The sequence below is a fragment of the Dipodomys spectabilis genome, unplaced genomic scaffold (genome assembly GCF_019054845.1).
Source record: "Dipodomys spectabilis isolate Male_0828 unplaced genomic scaffold, ASM1905484v1 ptg000255l, whole genome shotgun sequence".
NCBI lineage: Eukaryota > Metazoa > Chordata > Mammalia > Rodentia > Heteromyidae > Dipodomys > Dipodomys spectabilis.
This window is the reverse complement of record NW_024870932.1, coordinates 846,233-867,849: the sequence shown is the minus strand read 5'-3', so window position 1 is coordinate 867,849 and position 21,617 is coordinate 846,233. Positions and strand designations below refer to the sequence as shown.

Genomic DNA, 21,617 nt, shown 5'->3' with positions numbered 1-21,617 from the left:
CCACTATTGAGGAAGGCCTTTCCCAGGACTTGAGATGGAGCCCTTAGGTAGGGGGTGGGGGGAGACGGCACACAGCAGTCATCCCTTCATAAGTTGAAGGTAGTTCTTATACCCAGGACTCTCAGAGAAAAGGAAAACAGGTATCACACTAGGCTTCTTACTCCATGATCCAATTGTTGGCAGTGCTGGGACCTGGACTCAGGGCTTAGCAGACCCAATTCATGAATGGGTGTGTCAGCACAGCAACTTCTAGCCCAGGAAGCTGCCAGGCAGTTCGCAGACCCTGAGATTGAGCCACAGGGGTGGACAAAATAGCCATACATGGATAGGCAGGTGGTAGTATACCAATAAATATATATATATATATTTGTATAGAGTGCAGAGACATCTACCTATCAACTACATTCCTACCAACTCTTAGGTAGTTACTGTGCCACCATTGAAGGAATAGGATTCTTTTCATGCTTAATAAACTATTCATTAAGATCAATCAGGGTGCTAGGATCATTGCATCTAATTTTAGACTAGACTGATTCACGCAGAAACTTCTCATTCAATCATGAGTTTGCTCACATTCCATCGGTATTTTAATGCAGAGGAATGAGTCTCTTGGGATTTCCCCCATTGGTAGGTGTCAGGACCAGTACTCGAACTCAGGGCCTACATTGCTGCATGGTCCTATGGCTTCCCCGATATCTCGCTAGCTTTCACCAATGCAAGGTGAAGAACCTTTTGTAGGCATATCATTAAGACCCAGGATGATCACCGTGGAAAGGAACAAAATGTAAAAAATCCATCCCGTGGCTTTTTTTCTGTGTGTGTGTGTGTGTGTGTGTGTGTGTGTGTGTGTGTGTGTGTGTGTGTGTGTGTTTTCCTGCAAGTCTTCAAGGCCTACGATCCCAGGATCGGCTATGGGCCAATGGCAGCCCACCAACCTAAGATTATTGAAGCTGAAGCAGAGTTTCCACAAACTTAGTTGAAATCCTTTCCTTGGTAATAATAATAATAATAATATAAATAAAGCAGCCTGGATCAGAACTCACACCATTTTTCTGCCACAGCTGGGATTCTAACTCTGGGTAAATCTACAGCACTGTGGGGGAAAGGGAAGCTCACCATCCTTGAAGACTACAATATCAGGCCAGGTTGCAGGGTCTGATTTGAAGCCCCAGCACTGGCAAAAATAATATACCCATCTATTTTACACATAGGATGTCTATTTACATACATGTGTGGAATGCATCATGAGTTCAGTGTAGTTACTCTTTTTATTGTGTGTCTTAGTAATGGATGCATTTTGTGTTTTATTGAGTATGATTACAGACATAACTGTGCCAACACAGATGACAACCTTTTCCTATGGCTATAGAGTTGCCTATATAAAATTCTCCATCCTCCCTGAGACCTACGACTTTCACAGGACAGGTAAACAGGCGGATCGATGGGCTTCTCACATCAGATTTCATCTTTTGGCAGTATTGGGTTTTGAACTCAGAGCTTAGCAGGCCCAATTGGCAGAAGGGTCCAGGTGAGGATACTGGCCTGTGAGCAACGAAAGAGATAGGTTGTACCCGGGACCTGAGATCGATCCCCGGAGGCACAATATTCATCCATTCACATGCTGAAGCTAGTATGCTAATAAATACCTATTTGGATAGAGTAGGAGATGTGGCGGGCTGTGTTGGAATCCTAATATGTGAGTACTGATTCTTGGATCTTTCCCATTGTCTCCAGTTCCTGAATGTGATTCTTATTGTCAGACTTCATGAACTCTTAATTAAAAATAATCGTTGTGCCATACGTCTTGCCTATCATTTCCTATGAGAATCGTGCATGAACTAAACTCTTCCCTAGGCCTGAATTCAACCCCTCATAAAATTTATAGACATGTTAAATATACAATTTATACTTACATCTATATATTCACTCTATATTTTGTTTGTTGGAGTGCTTCATTATGTTTTATTATTGATTTGTTTATTTAGCATTTATTTTATGAACTGTAAGTGCACCTAAAACACTTATTACATTTATTCTCATCTATTACATTGCATGTAACTTTGCAGACATATTATGAACTTGCACAGAAAAGGAAAACAGGTGTAACACTTGAAATCTTACACCAGGAAGAAATTTTTGACAATGATGGGACCTGATCTGAAGGCCTGAGAGGCCCAATCCATGAATGGGTGAGTGTCAGCACCGCAGCCTCTAGCCCATTCAGTTGACAAGTGGATCCCAGAACCTAGGATCAAGCCCCAGGTTTGGACAAAATAGCAGTAACTTTCTATGCTGATGGTGGTATATAAATAAATATAAATTTAGGTATTTAGGTACTGCCAGAGCTGTCTATTTAGTATTCAATGACATATACTACGTTCCTACTAATTCTCATGTATTCAGTGAGGATTCCATTTAATCAATAGTATTCTTTTTTTTCCTTTGGGTCTGGACGTGGGGCCTAAACTCTGGGCCTGGGCGCTGTCCCTCAGCTCTTCAGCTCAAGGCTAGCACTCTACCACTAATCCACCTTCCCAGCCCCCAATAGCATTCTTTTAATGCATAATAAACTATGAATTAAAATCAATCTGTGTCCTGGATTACTGGGTCTAATTTTATGCTAGACTCATCCAACCATGGCATTAATCACATTTCTCTGGTGTTCCTATGGACAGGAAATAGTTTCTTAGGCTCTCCAGTCCCTTTTAAGTGATATGATCGGGATTAGAACTCAGGTCCTAGTGTCTAGGTTGGTCTATGGCTTCACTGACAGCCCGCCAGACTTCAGCAATGCCAGGTGACCTACAGGTTGCAGCCATGTCATTCAGACCCAGGATGGTCACCGTGCAAGGAACAAAAACAGAAACTGCTGACCTTCTGTGGTTTGCGGCTTTTTTGGGTGGTGTTTTCATTTTGTTTTCCTGTCAGCCCCCAAGGCCTAGGACCCAGGATGGCTGTGGGTCCAGAGGCTGCACCATCACAGCCTAGGGTGATGGAAACTGAGGCAGAGTTGCCACCACCTGAATTCAAGCCCCGTGCTTAGCAATAAATTAATTAATTAACAATACTACTGAAGCTCCCTCTCTTGGCTTTTATGACATTTTGTTGTCTGCCAGGCCAGGGATGTCACCTTGGGATCTGGGTAAGTCTGATGCATTGCGGGGGGGAGGGGGTGAGGAAAGGGAAGCCCTCCTTCCTTGAAGACAAGCAATTCAAACCTGTTAACTAGGTCTGAATTCAAGCCCCAGCCCGGAGAACATAACATATATAGATATGTTTATTATATGATTTATACTTACATCCATATATTCAGTTTATATCCTGTTTTTTGGAATGATTCATGATATTTTATTATTTATTTGTTTATTTACCATTTATTTATGGACTGACTGTGAGTACTCCTATAACATTTATTACATTCATTCAAATCTATTCCATAGCATGTAGCTTTGGAGACATATTATATACATCATACCTGACACCCAGCACTGGCACAGAAAAGGAAAACAGGTATCACACTTGGATTCTTACTCCAAGAAGACATTTTTGGCAATGCTGGGGCCTGAATTGAGGGCCTAGAAGGCCCAACTCATGAATGGGTGAGTGTCAGCACGACAGCCTCTAGCACATTCAGATGCCAGGTGGATCCCAGGACCTGGGATGGAGACACAGGTTTGGCCAAAATAGCAAAACCTTTCTATGCAGACGGTAGTATACAAATAAATATGTATTTAGAAATGTAGATACTGCAAGTGATGTCTTTCTTGTACTCAATGACATATACTACCTTCCTAGTGATTCACAGGTATGTAGTGAGAACTATTTAATCAATAGTATTCTTTTAGGGGCTGGGAAGGTGGCTCACTGGGAGAGTGCTTGTCTTGCATGCATGAGCCCCGGGTTTGATTCCCCAGCACAACATGATCAGAAAAAGCCGGGAATGGTGCTGTGTCTCAAATGTTACAGCACTAGCCCTGAGCTGAAAAGCTGAGAGAGAGTGCCCAGGCCCAGAATTCAGGCCCCACTACTGACAAAACATACCACACACACACACACACATGCATTGTTTTAATGCATAATAAACTATCAATGATAATCAATCCACAGCTTTTGAATACTGGGTTTAATTTTATGTTAGACTGATTGACAAACTACTCATCCAACTATGATATTGAACACATTCCTCTGGTGTTCCTATGGACAGGCAATAGTTTCCTGGGCTCTCCAGCCCTTTGTAAGTGGCATGACCAGGATTCAAACTCAGGGCCTAGGTGTCCAGATTGGCCTATGGCTTCACTGCCAGCCTGCCAGCCTTCAGCAATGTCTGCTGACCTACAGGTTGCAGCCATGTCATTTGGATTCGGGATGGTCACCATGCAAGGAAGGAAAACCAAGAAACTGTCGACAGACTTCAGTTTGCGGCAATTTATTGTTGCCGTTTTCAATTTGTTTTACTGTCAGCTCCTGAGGCCTAGGATCCCAGGAATGGCTGTGGGCCCAAAAGCTGCACCATCCCAGCTTAGGATGATGGAGGCTGAGGCAGAGTTGCTACAACCTGAGTTCAAGCCCCGTGCTTGACAACATAAATAAATAAATAAATAAACAGACAAATAAATAAAATTGAAATTAAATATATAAAAATAAAATAAAATAAATTTTAAAATTTTAAAAATATTAAAAATACTAATGGAGTGCCCTGGCTTGGAATTCGTGCTCATTTTTTTTCTTTCAGGCCTGGGATTTGAACTTGGAGTCTGGGAAACTCCAATGCATTGTGGAGGATGGAGAAACTCACCTCTTTGAATACAAGCAATTCAGGCCTGTTCCCTAGGCCTGAATTCAATCCCCAGCCCTGTTAATTAATATTCATCCACATTTGAAAAAATGATGAATATCTACATACTTACGTTTACTGCATTTTGCTTTGAGGGTATTTATTTTTGTATTATTCATTCATTATATTTATTGACTATTACTACACTTATAACACGTATTAAATTCATTACATCTTATGAGAACAATACAGATTTGCATATGTATATTATAACTTACTTCAGACCCAGGACATTCACAGAAATTCTATAGTAGATGATCCCCTGCTTAGAAAAACAGAAAGAATACACCAACCAAAGTCTAATTTATCCCTAGGCACACCAATGGCTCACATCTGTAATCCTAGCTACTCAGGAGGCTGAGAACTGGAAGATGAAATTTCAAAGCCAATGAAGGCAAAAACGCCTGAGAGAAATCATCTCCAATTAACTGGAAAAATCCCAGCTACAGGTATGGGTTGAAGTGGTAGAAAATGAGCTATGAACAACCAAGCCAAGAAAGAGCAAGCTGAGTTCAAGTGCAGGGACGGTGGGGCAGAAGGACAAAAGGGAGAGAAATCTTCCAAAAACAGAGAACAAAACAGCAATACAAAAATCCCACCTAATTTATGGTACCAACCAACCTGGAAAAAAAAAAATAATGAAGCTTGTGCAGTTGTATAACTTTACATGAGCACATATGCTCTTAGGTACACTTCAAATCTATGTTTTTAATAATATATATGTATATATATTAATAATGCATATATATAATATACCTTTATATAAACTAAGAAACCAGCAAATGAATAAATACTTCTGAATTAGTGCCTTAACCATGGCATCATAATTTATTTATACTAAAATTGTATTCCAAGTTTCTTTTCTCAGAATCCATCTTTAAGAAGTTTGTTCACGTGCCTGGCACAGGTGGCTCATGCCTATAATCTTAGCTACTCAGGAGGCTGAGATCTGAGGATGGCAGTTCAAAGCCTACCTGGACAGGAAAGTTCGTGAGACTCTTATCTCCAATAAACCACTAGAAAACTGGAAGTAGCACTGTGACTCAAGCAGTAGATTGCTCGCATTGAGCTGAAGAATACAGGGATAACCCTGAGTTCAGGCCCACGACCAAAAAACAGAAAGTTTGTTCATACATATCATAAAATTCTAACATTCTAAGCTTTAGGAAACTTTTCTGCCAGAGTCTTATGCTCTTTAGGCAAATACTCCACTACTGAGCTACATCCCAGTCCCAATGTTTTTGTTTTTCATTTTACAATCCAGTTTATTCCCAAAATGCTTAAAATTACCTATGGCCTCACAGAAATGAATTTTTATTCAGAAACCCAACCTTTTGTGCTATCAGGAATCCCCTAGTGTATTTCGTGTTAGGCGCAGAGGAAAACTAACATGACACAAATGCAGAGAGTTTATAATTATAGAAATAACACTAAATAGAAATAAATCCAACTGTCCCGACCATCTAGGGAGAAATGATATCCTTATTTTCATTCTCACTCTTCGTGGCAGATGGTCAAAATAGAAACACCAATGTGCTATGCTGAAATGTAAAGGTTTAAAAACCGTTCCTGAAAAACTCATGTTATAAAATCAAAATGTATCAAATAAAGGTGAAATGAACTTAAAAACATATTAAAAATGCTAATGAAGCTCCCTGGCTTAGAATGTGTGGTATATTTTTGTCTGCAAGGCCTGGAATTTGAACACGGGGTCTAGATAACTCTGTTGCACTTTTGAGGAAGGGGAAGCTCACCATGCTTGAAGACCAGAAAGTCAGGCCTGTTCCCTAGGCGTGAATCTCAGCCCTGGAAAACGTACTACTTATATACATTTTAAAGATAGGATTGAACTTCCATACAGACGTTCAGCCTATATTATGTTTGTGGTGGTTATTCATTATATTTTTTGTTTTATTCATTTATTTACCATTTATTTTATTGACTGTGATGATACCTAACTATGTATTATATTGTTTACATCCTATAACATAGCATCTAGATTTGTAGATGTATTCTCAATCATGCCTGACACCCAGGACTCTCGCAGGAAAGGAAAACAGGTGTCACACTTGTTGACAGGTTGGCCTATGGGTTCCCTGATAGCAGGCCAGCCTTCAGATATGGCAGGTCACGTCCACTTTGCAACCGTCTGTCTCATTCAGACTCAGGATGGTCACCGTGCAAAGAAATAAATGTAAAACCCCCAGCCCTCTGCAGCTCGCCACTTTGCGTGCTATCCCACTTTTTTTCCTACAAGCCCTCTGGGTCTACGATTCCAGGATTGGGTACGGGTTCTGAGGCAGCACCCAGCCTAGAGTGTTGGAAGTTGAGGCAGAGTTGCCACGACTTGAGTTCAAGCCCCATGTTTGGCCATAAAAAGAAAAAAAATAATTAATTATTTAACTAAATTGAAAAAAAATAAAGCTCCCTGGTTTGGAATTTCTCTCAGTTTTCTTTCCTAGCCTGGGATTTGAACTCAGGATTTTGGTAAGTCTGTAGCAATATGAGGAAAGTGCAGATTTGCCACTACTTGAGTTCAAACTCCGTGTCAAGCCACAACTAAAAAGTTAAGTCACTGAGCTTGGCAGGGGGAGTAGGTGTGGAGATGGGAGGGAAGGGATGGTAGGGGGGAACAAAGGAGCAGGCAACAATGCTCAATAGGAAATATACTCATGACCTTGCTCATGTAACTGTTACCCCTCTGTACAACATTTTTACAATAAAAACATACAGAAAAGAAACAATGTAGTGTTCAGAGAAGCACTTTTGGAGTAAGGGAAGGATGTCTGAATAGCTGTACAAAATTCTACACGGCTTTTTTTAATGCTCACTATGTAACTGAATAAACATAACTGCTTCCATTAAAAAATTAAGTCACTGTCTTGGAACTGGACCAATATTTCTACCATTTTGGGGATTAGATCTCACCATCTAGGTAACTCATTTGCACCATGGGTGAAGGTGAAGCTCACTGTCCTTGAGGAAAAGAAATTCAGGCTAGAGTTCCCACGGCCTGAATGAAGACCCTGCAAAGGAAAAGATATCTCTATACATGTGTAATATAGGATATATACTTACATATGTATGCTTATTACATATTATGATTTTTATTATTGATTTTGTATTTATTTTATTTTTATTTTATTCATTCATTTATTGTTTATATTATTTAATATTATTATACACATAATACTTATTACATTTTGCACATCTATTATAAAATTATACACAATAATTTAGGACATTGACTCATTCTTCATTAAAACTTTTTGTGTTGATACATGATACATAATTAAATGGAGGCATTTGTCATAGTCTTCACATGTTTAGAGTATCTCTCAAGGATGAGCTTTGTGTTTTTATCTTTGAACACCTTCTTATAGGGATTTCTTTAATGATATATACTTAGAAGCCTTTTCTTCAGTACAGGCAAGTTGTGGGATAAGATTGTAAACCTATAAATGTGGCTTAGTGGAAATAGCTCGCTCAACATGCATGAATACCAGGGTTTGAATCTTCAGTGCCACATACTCAGAAAAAGCTAGAAGCAATGGAGTGGCTCAAATGATAGAGTGCTAGCCTTGAAAAAAAGAAGCCCCAGGACTCTCAAAAACAATAGGCCAGATGGCGGTGGCTCACACCTGCAACCCCAGCTTCTCTGGATGCTGAGATTTGAAGACCATAGTTCAAAGACAGCCTAGGCAAAGAAAGCCTGTTAGACACTTACGTTCAAGATACCACCAAAAAAATACCCCATGTGGCGCTGTGATTCAAGTGGTAGAGTGTTAGCTTTGAGCTGAATTGCTCATGGACAGGGCCCAGGCTTGATATAAGACACACAACTGGAAACAAGTAAGGATTAATCAAAGTGCTTTTCCTATTTGCTAATTAGTAGAACATTCTAACGTTGATGTACACCAGAATTGGAGTCAGAGCTTAAGGCTCAAGTATAGCACATCCATTTGCCCAGCTTCACAGTCTCTAGCATTATAACCTTGTGTGCTAAAGGGGTCTGAAAGGTCCAATGTTGAAAGGCTTAATATGCTCCCCAAGCCCTTTGAGATAAGCAGTTGACTTGTATTATCAATGTCATTACAGTTCTGAACCTAGCAGAGCACCAGTAGCTCACACTCATCACCCTAGCTCAGGGGCCTGAGGTCTGAGTGTCACAGGGTGTAGCCAACAAGGGCAGGAAAGTCTATGACACTCTGACTTCCACTTCTGAAAGGTCAGATGTTCAACAGCTTCGTGTGTTTCCCTTGGTGATGAGAAGTTACTTTCACTCTAAATGTTCTTAGAGTTCTCAAGCTATAGAAGGAAAGAAACATTACTGACCTATCAAAGATTCAAATGAAGTTCTGAGGATTCAATCCTTAGTCCAGCTAGCCAAAAGAACTCCAGAGTAACACTATATTTGAAGGACAGAAAACAGGTTCAAAAGCCAGGCTAGGTACAGAGACCTAGGCCTGTAGGATTAAGAGGCAGAATGTACACACTCAACAGGGAAATGAGCTGCAAAACCACCTCATTCATTCCAGGCACAGTCTCCAACGGGGGAAACCTGAAACATTTGTTAGAGTTACACCAGGGTCAGGCTTTTCTCAGCCTCTTCAAATAATGACTAACCTTCCTCCCTCACCCCTCAGGTGAAGGGACCCTCAGGCTATCTTTAGGTTACCAATAGAGAGTCAGTTTAGTGGGGGAGAGGGGAGGAAGAGACTAGAAAAACCTTGCTCTCTGGTCTTATGGAGTGGGTTTTTGACTCTCCATCTGTCAGGTTTGAAGGCCCTTCTTCTACCTCTGCCAGTCCTTTCTCCTTCCTTCATTCTCCACATCATTAATGCAAATCCCCAGTCCAATATGAGGTAGGGCCGTTTCTTTTCTGTTTCCAAGAACCTGAGTTAGAACCTGGCTTTGCCTTCTTGGCTCTGGGGCCCTTTGCTGCCTGAGAAGTGGGAAAGAAACAGTCTTCCTACTTTGTGGCTGTGTGAAGGTAATGCTGGTGGCCTGGCACAATAAAGAAGGCCTCATGACTGGGAATTGTTCCCTTCTTTCTTCCTGACATCCAAGATCAGATTCATGTATCATTTTTCTATCTATCTATCTATCTATCTATCTATCTATCTATCTATCTATCTATCTATCTATCTATCTATCTATCTATCTATCTATCTATCTATCTATCTATCTATCTATCTATCTATCTATCTATCTATCTATCTATCTATCTATCTATCTATCTATCGATCTATCTATCTATCTACCTACCAACCTACCTACCTACCTAACTACCTACCTAGCTATCTCTGACATTTCTTGGGTTGAACTCCAAGCTTAGGCACTTTCCCTAGCACTGTACTACTTGAGCCACAGCACCAATTCTGGCTTTTTCTGTCTATGTGCTACTGAAGAATAGAATCCAGGACTTCTTGCATGCTAGGCAAGCACTCTTTCACTAATCTACATTCCCAGCCCCCTCATCTATTTTTCTTAATCGTAGTTTTTACATAAGTATGATACAGTTTGTGTCCTCAAGTGTAAATTTCTGAATACTAGTTATTTCTATACACTATGATCTTCTTTTCCCCTGGATGATTTGTTACTGTTCCTGCACTGGCCTCATAATAAAATGTATATTAAGGCTGCTGAGAGCTTCAATGTGCATCATATAAGGACACACGCCTATAAAATAAGCATCTCCCAGGTTTTTCTGCCTGGTCTGGCCTGTATCACCTGCTCGACTTTCTCTCTCAAAACTGGAGCTCTACCCTCTAAGCCGCTGCTCCACTTCTGGTTTTCTAGTGGTTTATTGGAGACAAGAATCTCACAGAAATTCCTGCTAGGACTGGCTTTGAATGGTGATCTCCTGAGGAGGCTTCAAGTAGCTTTCCTCAGGGATTCCCCTAGGAGTCACTCCACCCAAACCTTTAGTCTAAATGTCGAGAGGTACTAGAGAAAACAGAAACATGAAGATGTTTCTAGTTTGTTCTAGATAATTAAGGTTGGAGATACAAAACACTCATAATTATTAGATCACTTTAAAGGCAAAACGAGCAATGCAGACAGTATGAGGATTGCTTCAGCTTTCAGTCTTCTCATCCTGAGACAGTAAATTCACTGCAGCTCAATATTAAGTGACAGAACTGGAATGTCCTGTGGACATTTGCTCCTGTGACACTCATTTCTCACTTTTGGCGTCAAACCTGTGACAAGAGTGGAAGATGAGGAGAGAAAATCCTTCTCAGAGAAGGCAGCTATAAAGAACATTGAGTAGTCTCTTGTAAGTTCAAACCATTGGAATGACCCATTAAGAAGTCAGATTTTCCAGATTAAAAAATGGAGAAGAAAAGAAAGTGCCAGTGACTGCTGACTGCAATTCCAGATCCTCAGGAGGCTGAGATGTAGAGAATCTGAATTTAAATCCAGCCAGGGTAAAAAAGACCTTGACACTGTTATTTCTAAGAGATCACAGAAAACTCCAGAAGTGGGGCTTTGACTCAAGCTTAATACACTGGCCTTGACAGAAAGGGGCTCAGGGAAAACGCCCAGGCTCATGGTTCAAACCCAGGACCTGCCCCCTCATAAAGAACCTGTACCTCCATGTCTTTGTGTATGTATGCATATATTCCTATAGGTGAAGCTCCAGAGTAGCTATGATGAATGGCACCAACCTAGGAAATTTGTATTCAATACAATGAGTTCATAACACAGAGACTGCTTTTATGACATTGCGTGTTCCAGGGTTCCCCTCACTGCTTCCAGTGTGGCCTGAGGGTTTCTCTGCATCCTAGGCCTGCTGGAAGAAGTCTCTCTCATTGTCTGTACAGGCAGACAAAAGCCCTCACTCCTGCATAGCTGTGTAACAAACAACTCCATCTGGGCCAATTAGTGTGTAGGAGTGTGGGCAGGCTCTGAAGATCAGGAGAAAAAGTCCTCTCTGTACCCCAAGCTATCTCTCTTCCCAGTGCTCTGCTTTGACAGGAAACCTTCATTTGTGCCATGTCCCATGGCAGTCCAAGTACTATGCACTTACCTTGCCTTTGTGAGACTATATTCCGGTGTTCAGATACAGTGCTCAATATAATTCAGTAGTCCTTCTGGCAGACAACTAGGGCACTGAACCTAATGAAATGTTTCATTGAGGGTGATGATGGGCCTATGATGCCTCTCCTAGGTTTCTGGAAGCTTGTGAAATCCAAGCATGTGTTGGATATCACAAATTTCCTGTAATCTACGTCTGGTGAAGCTCATCACGTTTTGAAACCTTTGACCTCTCGTAGCTAGGCCTTGGGTGGCTCGGTTTTGGCATTGAACACAGGGCCTGGGTGCTCAGGGCAGAAGTATAATGTTTATCATTTTGTGTCACAGATTCACTTCTGCTTTCTGTGTGTGTGTGTGTGTGTGTGAGTGAGTGTGTGTGTGTGTGTGTGTGTGTGTGTGTGTGTGTGTGTGCATACACTAGTCCTGGAGCTTGAACTCAGGACATGAGCACTGTACCTAGTTTCTCTTGTACAAGGATTGTACAAGGATTGGAGCTTGGTTGTAGTGGTATACCTCTGGCTAAGTCAGGTTAGATGGCAGCTGTCAGCACCAGACACCCGGCTTGCTCTGTGATGAGGTATTTGAAGTCTTATCTTTATAGAGTTGCAGTCACAACATTCAATCTTTTTTTTCGTGCCCATCCTGGGTCTTGAGTAAGTGTCTAGACACAGTCCCTAAGTTTTATGCTCAAAGCTTGTGCTCAACTGCTTGAGCAACAGCACAACGTCCAGATTTTTATGTGCATGTGGTAATGAGGAATTGAATCCAGGGCTTTGTATATACTAACCATCACTATACCTCTGAGCCCCAGGAGTGACAAGTATATAAAAAGATAAATGTGTACATTGGCATATATATATATATATATATATATATATATATATATCAAGAGAAAGATGTCTGTATATTATGAAATTACATATATTATATTACTACCAATTATTGTAAATTAAGTTATTCCTTCCATTTTTAAGTATCATGGTTGAATACATAATAAAGTATTAATTGAAAATTAGTCAATGTAGTATAATTTTTGTGTATAATTTTATAGTATACTCATACACTAACTACTGATTTAATTGTTACTTTTATAACATTTGTATGGATGTATATTGGAATGCATTTCTTAGAATCTCCCGCCAATCATTAGTGGCAGTCCTGGGATTCAACCTCCAGGCCTTAGTTGAGGTTTTGTCTATGGCTTCCCTAATAGCCAGCCAAACATCAGCATGCAAGGTCATGTACCCTTTCTGGGCCTTGTCATTTAGACCCAGTATGGTCACAATGCAAAGGGAAAAAAATGTAAAACCACCTTCTTGAACTTAATTTTATCCTTCTCTTTTTTATTTATTTATTTTTTTGCCAACTCTGATATTTGAACTCGGGTTCTAGATTTCAGGATCTGTGTCAAAAATGCTGAGACTTGAGTTCAAGGTCCGTGCTGGGTCAAAACTTAATAAAATAAGTCACTGGCTTGGAATTTGCACCATTTTTCGGGCAGGCCTGGGATTTGAATTCAGGGTCTGGGTCACTCTGTGGCACTGTGGGTGAAGGGGACGCTCACCTTCCTTGAAGACAAGAAATTCAGACCAGTTCCCAGGGCCTGAACTGAAGCCCCAGCACTGGAAAGAATATTCATATATGATATCTATTCACATACATGTGTTTAGTGAATATGACGTTTATTACCCTTATTTATTTAGTATTATTACCCATATAACATTTCATTTATTACATCCTATCACATAGGATGTATTTGCATATGAATTATACATTATAATGAGACCCAAGACTTTTTTTCAGGAAAAAAACGTGTCAAAATTGGCTCCTTAATCATGAATAAACTTTTGGCCATGATGCGATTTCAACTCACAGCCTACAATGGCCAATTCATAAATGGAGTTACAGTCTTAGCACACCAGCCTCAGGCAAACTCAGCTGCCAGGAAGTTCTGAGGACCTGTGATCAAGCCAGAGTAATGCCCAATATATACATTGATAGATAGGTAGATTGCTGTATGTGTGTGTGTGTGTGTGTGTGTGTGTAGAGAGAGAGAGAGAGAAAGAATGTGAGGATATAATTAATTATATATATAGTTACCAATTATTAGTTATTAAGTTACGTCTCCATTGAATGAAGTACCATGATTGAATACTTATAAAAACATTAATTAAAAATTAGTCAATATCATTCCGTTAGGGGATTCATAGCATGGTGCGAAAATGGAAGATATAAATCCAATAATTTTTGTGTTCTAAAATAGAATCATGAAATAACTGCAAATTTAATTATTACTTTGATAGCATTCACATAAATAGAAACTAGTTTGTCAGGATCACCCTCCATTTGTGTGTGGCAGTCCTGCATTCGAACTCTAGGACTAGGTAGTTTACTTCGAATGCAAACCATTGGAATGACACTGTGAAGATTTAAGATTGTCACGATTAAAAAGAAGAAGGAGTAGGAGGAGGAGGAGGAGGAGGAGGAGGAGGAGGAGGAGGAGGAGGAGGAGGAGGAGGAGGAGGAGGAGGAGGAGGAGAAGGAGAAGAAGAAGAAGAAGAAGAAGAAGAAGAAGAAGAAGAAGAAGAAGAAGAAGAAGAAGAAGAAGAAGAAGAAGAAGAAGAAGAAGAAGAAGAAGAAGAAGAAGAAGGAAGAAAGAGGAGGAGGAGGAGGAGGAGGAGGAGGAGGAGGAGGAGGAAGAGGAGGAGGCGGCCAGGTTGTCAGTGGCTCCTGTATGTAATCCTAGCTCCTCAGAAGGCTGAGATGTAGAGAAAGACAATTTGAATTCAGCCAGCGCAGGAAAGTCCCGACACTCTTATTTCTAAGAGATCACAAGAAAATATCCCCATGGGTTGGTGCTGTGGGTCAAGGGGACATCAGGGATAGGGCCTATGCTCATATTTAAACCTCAGACCTGCCAAAGGAAAAAAAAAGGAAGGCAGTAGCTGCATGTCTCTGTGTATGGATTGATGATGTATGGATGATGGGCATTCAGCAGGTTACCCATGCCCAGACCCCCAACCTGGAAAAGCTGGGACAAGGCTTCAGAGAGTACTAAGGCTGAGCAAGTAGCTTGAACAAAGCACCCTTCAATGCCATTTAATCACTGAAGCTCCGAAGGCTTGCCTGGGCTGGCATATGCAACGAGTGCATTATGTTCTGGCTGAGGTTTCCCACTGGAACATCTAGCAGCCAGCCACTGCCTCCAGGGAGGCCGCAGTTCCCCAGCTGCAGGAGTTGTGGAAGCTTCTGTCTCCATATTCTCTATCTATCTGTAGGATGTGAGCCTAGATCTCTGGGGCATGGTGACTATCACTCATTCATCATTCCTCATTGTCGAGTCTCAGGCTGGTCACAAATCCTGGCAAAGATATGAAATGGCCAGCGATTTCTGTGATGAAAAGGGTACGCAAATAAGTACCACCCTCATAGCTCCTGTTAGAAGTGAGCCTTGGGCTGCAAATGTGGCTTAATGATAGAGTGCTTACCTAGCAAGCATGAAGCCCTGGGTTTGATTCCTCAGTACAACATAAACAGAAAAAGCCAAAAGTGGTACTGTGGCTTAACTGATAGAATGTAGCCTTGAGCAAAAACAGCTCAAGAACATGCCTAGACCCTGAGTTCAAGCCCCAACACTGGCAAAAAATGTGACCTTGGTGAGATATACTCTTCTGAGACTCAGAGGAGGGCTGAGGTTATAGGTGACAGGTAGAGGCCAGGTGCTGGTGGCTGACCCCTGTAATCTTAGCTACTCAGGAGGCTGAGATCTCAGGATCATAACTACAAGCCAGTGCAGGCAGGAGAGTCTATATTAGACTCATTTCTCCAATTAAGCACCCAAAAAGCCAGAGCTGTGATTCAAGTAGTAGAATGCTAGCCTTGAGCATAAAAACTCAGGGATGGCATGTAGGCCATGACTTCAAACCCCAGGAGTGGCACACACACACACACACACACACACACACACACACACACACACACACACACACACACACACACACATACACCAATATAGAGCATTTTCCAGTCAGCATGCACAAGTTCCATCTCTAGCAACTCACTATATTAAAAAAAAAGATAGAGAAGGGAAGGAAAAATTGGATTCACTAGGTGATATAAGCAGTGCCAAAATTCCACAGGAGTTCTAAGACGTGGAACAGGATAGAGAGGCTCAGGCAGAAGGTACACAGCATGGGAAAGTTCCTGAGGTGTGGTGTAGAGCAGGTAGTGTTGGTGGAATGAAGGTTCTTTGGCCTCAGACAAGTCTAGCAGAACATTCAAGGGTGGGTCAAGGTTTGTACTTGAGTCACAGGTAGGAAAGAGGGTGGGGCCCAGAATGGGGCCCAGGGGGAAGATTAACTTTGACTTTTCTTCATGGACCCCAGCCATTTCCTGTGGCTAGAAGCCTAATTTTCACAGCTCCTGACCTTCAGGCCTCCTTTGCATGGAGGAGACAGGGCAAATGCAGGGAAGAACTCTTGCTTAAGGAAACCTTCTACACAATGCACCAGTGGCTCAACCCCTGTAAATCCTAGCTACTCAAGAGAATCCTAGCTACTCAGAGATCGTGGGTCAAAGCCAGCCCAGGGGAGGAAAGTTATCGAGACTCTTCTTGCCAATGAACTACCAAAAGCCAGAAATGGAGCTATGGCTCAAATGGTAGAGTGCCAGCACTGAGGGAAAAATTTAAGAGACCAGAGCCCAAAACCTGAGTTCAAGCCCCAGAACTGGCACAGTAAAAATAAAGAAAAGCTTTCAGGAGATTCTAGTTCACTGTGGAGAAAGGCCATTAACAGCTGTGCACCTGTGGCTCATTCCTGTCATCCTAGCTACTCAAGGCTGACACTTGAGGATCAATCAAGATTCAAACCTAGCCTGGGCAGACTCTTTTCCAATGAATCACCAATACCTGGGAAGCAGAGCTACTGTAGTTCAAGTGGTACAGCACCAACCTTGTACAAACAAGCTAAAGGATAGCACCTAGGCTCTGAGTTCAAGTCCCGGTAAACTCACATGTGCACGCATGTGCACACACACACACACACACACACACACACAAACATCCTTAGCAGGTGCCTGTGGCTCACACCAGCAATCCTAGCTACTTAAGAAGCTGATTTTAGGATGACTGCTTGAAGCCAGCCCAGGCAGGAAAGTCCATGAGACTTTTATCTCCACTAAACAAGTAAAAAAGATGAAAGATGAGCTGTGGTTCAAGTGGTAGAATGTTACCTTTGAGAAAAGGAAGCTCAGGGACAGTGCCTAGACCCTGAGTTCCAGCTCTAAGCTTTTTTTAAAGACACCCTTTGCCACCTCTACAGGCCATATATCCCAATTTTGTACATCCTAGATCTCACTTCCACTCCTGCCCCTTCCATAGTACTGCCACAAGTGGCTGGTGTGTGGCCCACACTGGGTTAAGAAGTGAACGTACACAAGCGGGGGCATAGCCAGGTCAAGACTAATGCCCCAGAACATTGAGGTATTGGACATACAAGTCTCTCATCCTCCAGTTCCCTGGCCCTAGAATCTAGTCTGTGCCTCCTGTATTCTGGGCATCCAGAATTGTGTCGCAGGACCTGAGAGGTCCAGCTGGTCCCGGAAGTTAAACTTTCCTGCAATAAAGTACGTTTACATTTCCTAGACACTGACATATACTTCCAAGCCACCTTGGCCTCACCTCTCATGTAGCCCTGGATCCTGTTTGCTTGAGCGATCTTCAGTCAGATGTCAAGATCGAGTTGGCCAGAGCCACCAGCAACCACCCATTCCCCAAGCCACTGCAAGCCTGCTGAGAGGGATATGGAGTCAGAGGCCCAGCTGAGGAAAAGGACAGACATCATATAACGGAGGCCCTCCCTCTGAGGCAGGGGAGACCTATGCCAGCTGGCACTGCTTTTCCAGAATCCCCTGGAGGTGGCAAAATATTGGGACAGCCGGACTTGGGCCCCAGAGAAAAGTTGGAACACAGGCCTCTGGCAATTTAGGACTCATTGTAGGCCCTGATAGGGGGCTAAAGGCAAGGTCGGTGTGAAAGAGGGTTACCATCTGAGGTCAGAAAGGGGCAGCCAGGCAGCCAGGAAGGGGACAGAGAAAGACGAGGGAAAATTACACACACACACACACACACACACACACACACACACACACACACAGATACACACGGACATTCCACGGCCTCAGCAGTTCCTGAGAACAGAACCATGAACTCCCTCCATTAGGATCACATCTGACCTGTGTGAAGATGGCACTATCATACTCAGACTAAGTGTAGACACAACACTGAGCCTCTCACATATCTGTAATATCTCATAACACAGTATGGAATTTCCTACCATACACACTGCTATGTGGAAAAATCAGGCCACCTCTTTGTTTATTGTTGGTCATGGGGTTTGAACTCTGGGCCAGGGTGCTGTACTTCAGCTCTTCATCTGAAGATGAGCACTCTAGTACTTGAGCCACAGCACCACTTCCTGTATTCTGGTGGTTCATTGGATATCAAGTATCACAGACTTTCTTGCACAAGCTGGCTTTGAACCGTGGTCTTTACAGCTTTATGAGTAGCTAGGATGACAGTTGTGAGCACCGGCAGCCCCCGGCTTCAGCCACCTTCATAAACCCAGAGGAAACCCAATTCGTCAGGCCACAAACTTCTTGCAACCCTTGACTTCAAAATTTTGACACCCAGCATCCAAATCCATCCTTCAATGGAGAGAATACAGATACAACAATCCCACCCCTACACCCATCTCACCACTCCCTGCCTGCCACAGGCCTCGTCCTCTTGAGTTCTTGGTAAGGCACCACCCATCCTACTGTGGCTTCAAACGGGCAAACTTGAGGAGTTCTTAGAAATGTCTGTACAGTGAGGTCAGCACCTGGTCTCTCAAACACAGCACACACACACACACACACACACACACACACACACACACACACACACACACACCTCCACATCTTTGCAGGCAAACATATTTTACTTTCTTTCTTTTTTTCGGTTGTGGTGTTTGAACTCAGGGCCTGGGTGCTGTCTCTGAGCTCTTCAGCTCAAGGCAAGCACTCTACTACATGAGTCACAGCACCCCTTCTGGTTTTCTCTTGGTTTTTTGGAGATAAGACTCTCAGGGTCTTTCTTGCCCAAGTTGGCTTTGAACAATGATCCTCAGATCTCAGCTCCTGAGTATCTAGGATGACAACCATGAGCTACTGGCACAGAGCCAAAAATGCTTTTCCGTGCTTGTCATCCTATCCCCTTAGGAGGCTGAGATCTGAGGACTTCAGTTGGATGCCACCCTTGGCAGCAACGTTCATGAGAACTTTTTATCTCCAATTAAACACTTAAAAAAGCTTGAAGTGGAACTGTGGCTCAAATGGTAGAGTGCTAGCTTAGAGCATCAAAGACATGACCCACACCATAGTTTCAAGCTTTTTCTAGCCTAGACCCATCCAAGAAAGGGAAGCAGGTGGGAACACCGGAGCTCAAAGCTAACACATAATACTCAAGTCACCTACAACAGACCCCATCCGACTCTGATTCTGTAGATTCTTTGTCCTACATCATGGCAGTCTTAGATGGGACTGACCATGCACCAAGTTAGGACATTCAAGTATAATCTCATACTGAGGATCCAATGACCTTATCAAAGAATCAGGACCTCTCACTGTCCTGCCTCAACAATGGGCAGTGAGGTGAGATCTAGTTATCCAAACACAAGATATGGGAACCAAAGGGTTTTTTGGTCAAGGGATGGAGAATGGGGGTCTCTAGGTCCCTCTTGGGAAGGTGAAAAGGGATGATCTATCCCAGGAATGTTCCTGTGTTGTGAGCATTATCAAAGAAACTACCCTGCTCAGAGCCCAGTGCCTCTGGTTTTCCCACTAGCCTCTACCCAGCCCTTTCTCACCTTCAGCCTGCCCTCTCTGAATCCCAGATCTGCCACCTAAAGACTGAGCCATCAAAGAGACCCACTTCTGTCTCTGAGAATAGCAGTCATGGGGCCCTAGCACCCTCTCGATGAAATCTCAAGGTGACATGGGTCCTAACTCCCGTCCTCATTCCCAGGCTGTCCTGTGACAGTGGTATGCTTACCTCTGTCTCTGGTGGAAGAATGAACACCAGGGGTGTCATCTTCAGAGTGAGCCCTGGAAAGTCCCAGTCCCCAAGGATGTACTGTACAGGCGTCCTGCAGCGAACAACAGCCAAGTCATCAACGGTGAATCCAAGGTGTCAGGACTTTTAATAGCAGTGTGGCTGGATCAAAGGCTCTATCACTGGTCGTCTAGGTTATCAGGCATGATCATGACTCCAATGTCCTGGTACACCTGACCTGGGATCATCTTCCCTCTTCATCTTCCTGCTTATCCCTTGGCTCCCCGCTCTTGACACTCCCTCACCCCAATACCTCCCTAGCCCTTGGACACTTTCTTTTTATCTGACCAGAAAATAAACTCATTGAAGCCGGGGCTGATTCAAACCCTGATCCCTGGGCCTACCCGAGGCTGCTTTCCTCTGCAGTCGGTGACCACACAGCTCCTGAATCTCATGAAGTTGCTAAGGGGTCAGTGGCTTGGTCATACATACTGGCTTTAGTCTCTGAAACTGTCCCCACAGAGATTGTGAATGGTTGGCTTCCTTGATCCAGGGACTCCAAACCAAGGCTTGCATGTTCTCCCTTCTTCCTTCCTTTCCTCTTTTTCTCCCTCTGTCCTTCCCTCCTCTCTCTCTCTCTCTCTCTCTCTCTCTCTCTCTCTCTCTCTCTCTCTCTCTCTCTCTCTCTCTCTCTCTTTCCTTTCTTTGTGTCAGTCCTGGGCCTCTAATTCAGAGCCTACGTGCTGTCCCTGAGCCTTTTTACTCAAGGATAGCAGTCTATGGCTTGAGCCCCACATCCCCTTCTGGTGTTTTGCTTTTGGTAGTTAATTGGAGACAAGAGTCTTACAAGCATTACTGCTTGGGCCAAAAGCCTCAATCCTCCAATCTCAGCCTCCTAATTAGCTACGATGGAAGGTGTGAAGCACCAGCATCCAGCTCAAACCAAGGTTTCTTCATGTTCTGTGGAACCAGTCCTGGAACATTTCATTGTCTATGACACCGCAAAGCCTGACGCACTCTGTAACAGTTTGTGGAAAAATAAATGAGAATCTGTCTATGACAATACTACAGAAAAGTCCCATCTTATTCAGATAAATATCCTCTGTGGGGGAGAGGGGATGAAGGCTGATGTAGTTCTCCCACAGATCTCCCTCCTCCCTCTTCTCCGCCTTCTGGTGCCACTTCACTTATCTGTTTTGGCTCCGAGGATGTGAGCCATGATGTACTCACTGGATTCTGGGGCCTCTGGGATGCCTATTTTCTCAAAGATCTCTGTCCAGCGGCTGACCAGCTCTGTGGCATTCAATTCCCCATTCAGGTGTGAACGAGTTTGCCGTGAGCTGAGTGTCTGGTTCAAGGGTCCTCCTTTCCTCCCCATGGGGCCAGACATGATGGTCCATCACATCCGCCCCCCCCCAAGTTTCATATTGCAGAGAAGGGATCTTTGAGGTAGCCTGGGGTCTCTGAATCTCTCAGAGTCCAGTACAGGTGCTGGGCATTGTCTCTGCTCACAGATGGCAGGCTGGGGATGGTGAGGTCACAATCTCTGCTCTCCAATGATGTCCTCCACTGTGGTGCTCACCTTAGAGAGAGCTGGAGGAAATTCAGCAGCTGGTAGAGAAAGGTAGTCAATGCACAACATTCAAAGCA

At 43.1% G+C, this 21,617-nt stretch overlaps 1 pseudogene; it reads right to left on the bottom strand.

Annotated features, from left to right (window-relative positions):
• The window catches only part of LOC122124944, a 168,735-nt pseudogene extending 147,342 nt beyond the window's left edge, over positions 1–21,393 (bottom strand).
• Between the last annotated feature and the right edge of the window lie 224 nt (positions 21,394–21,617).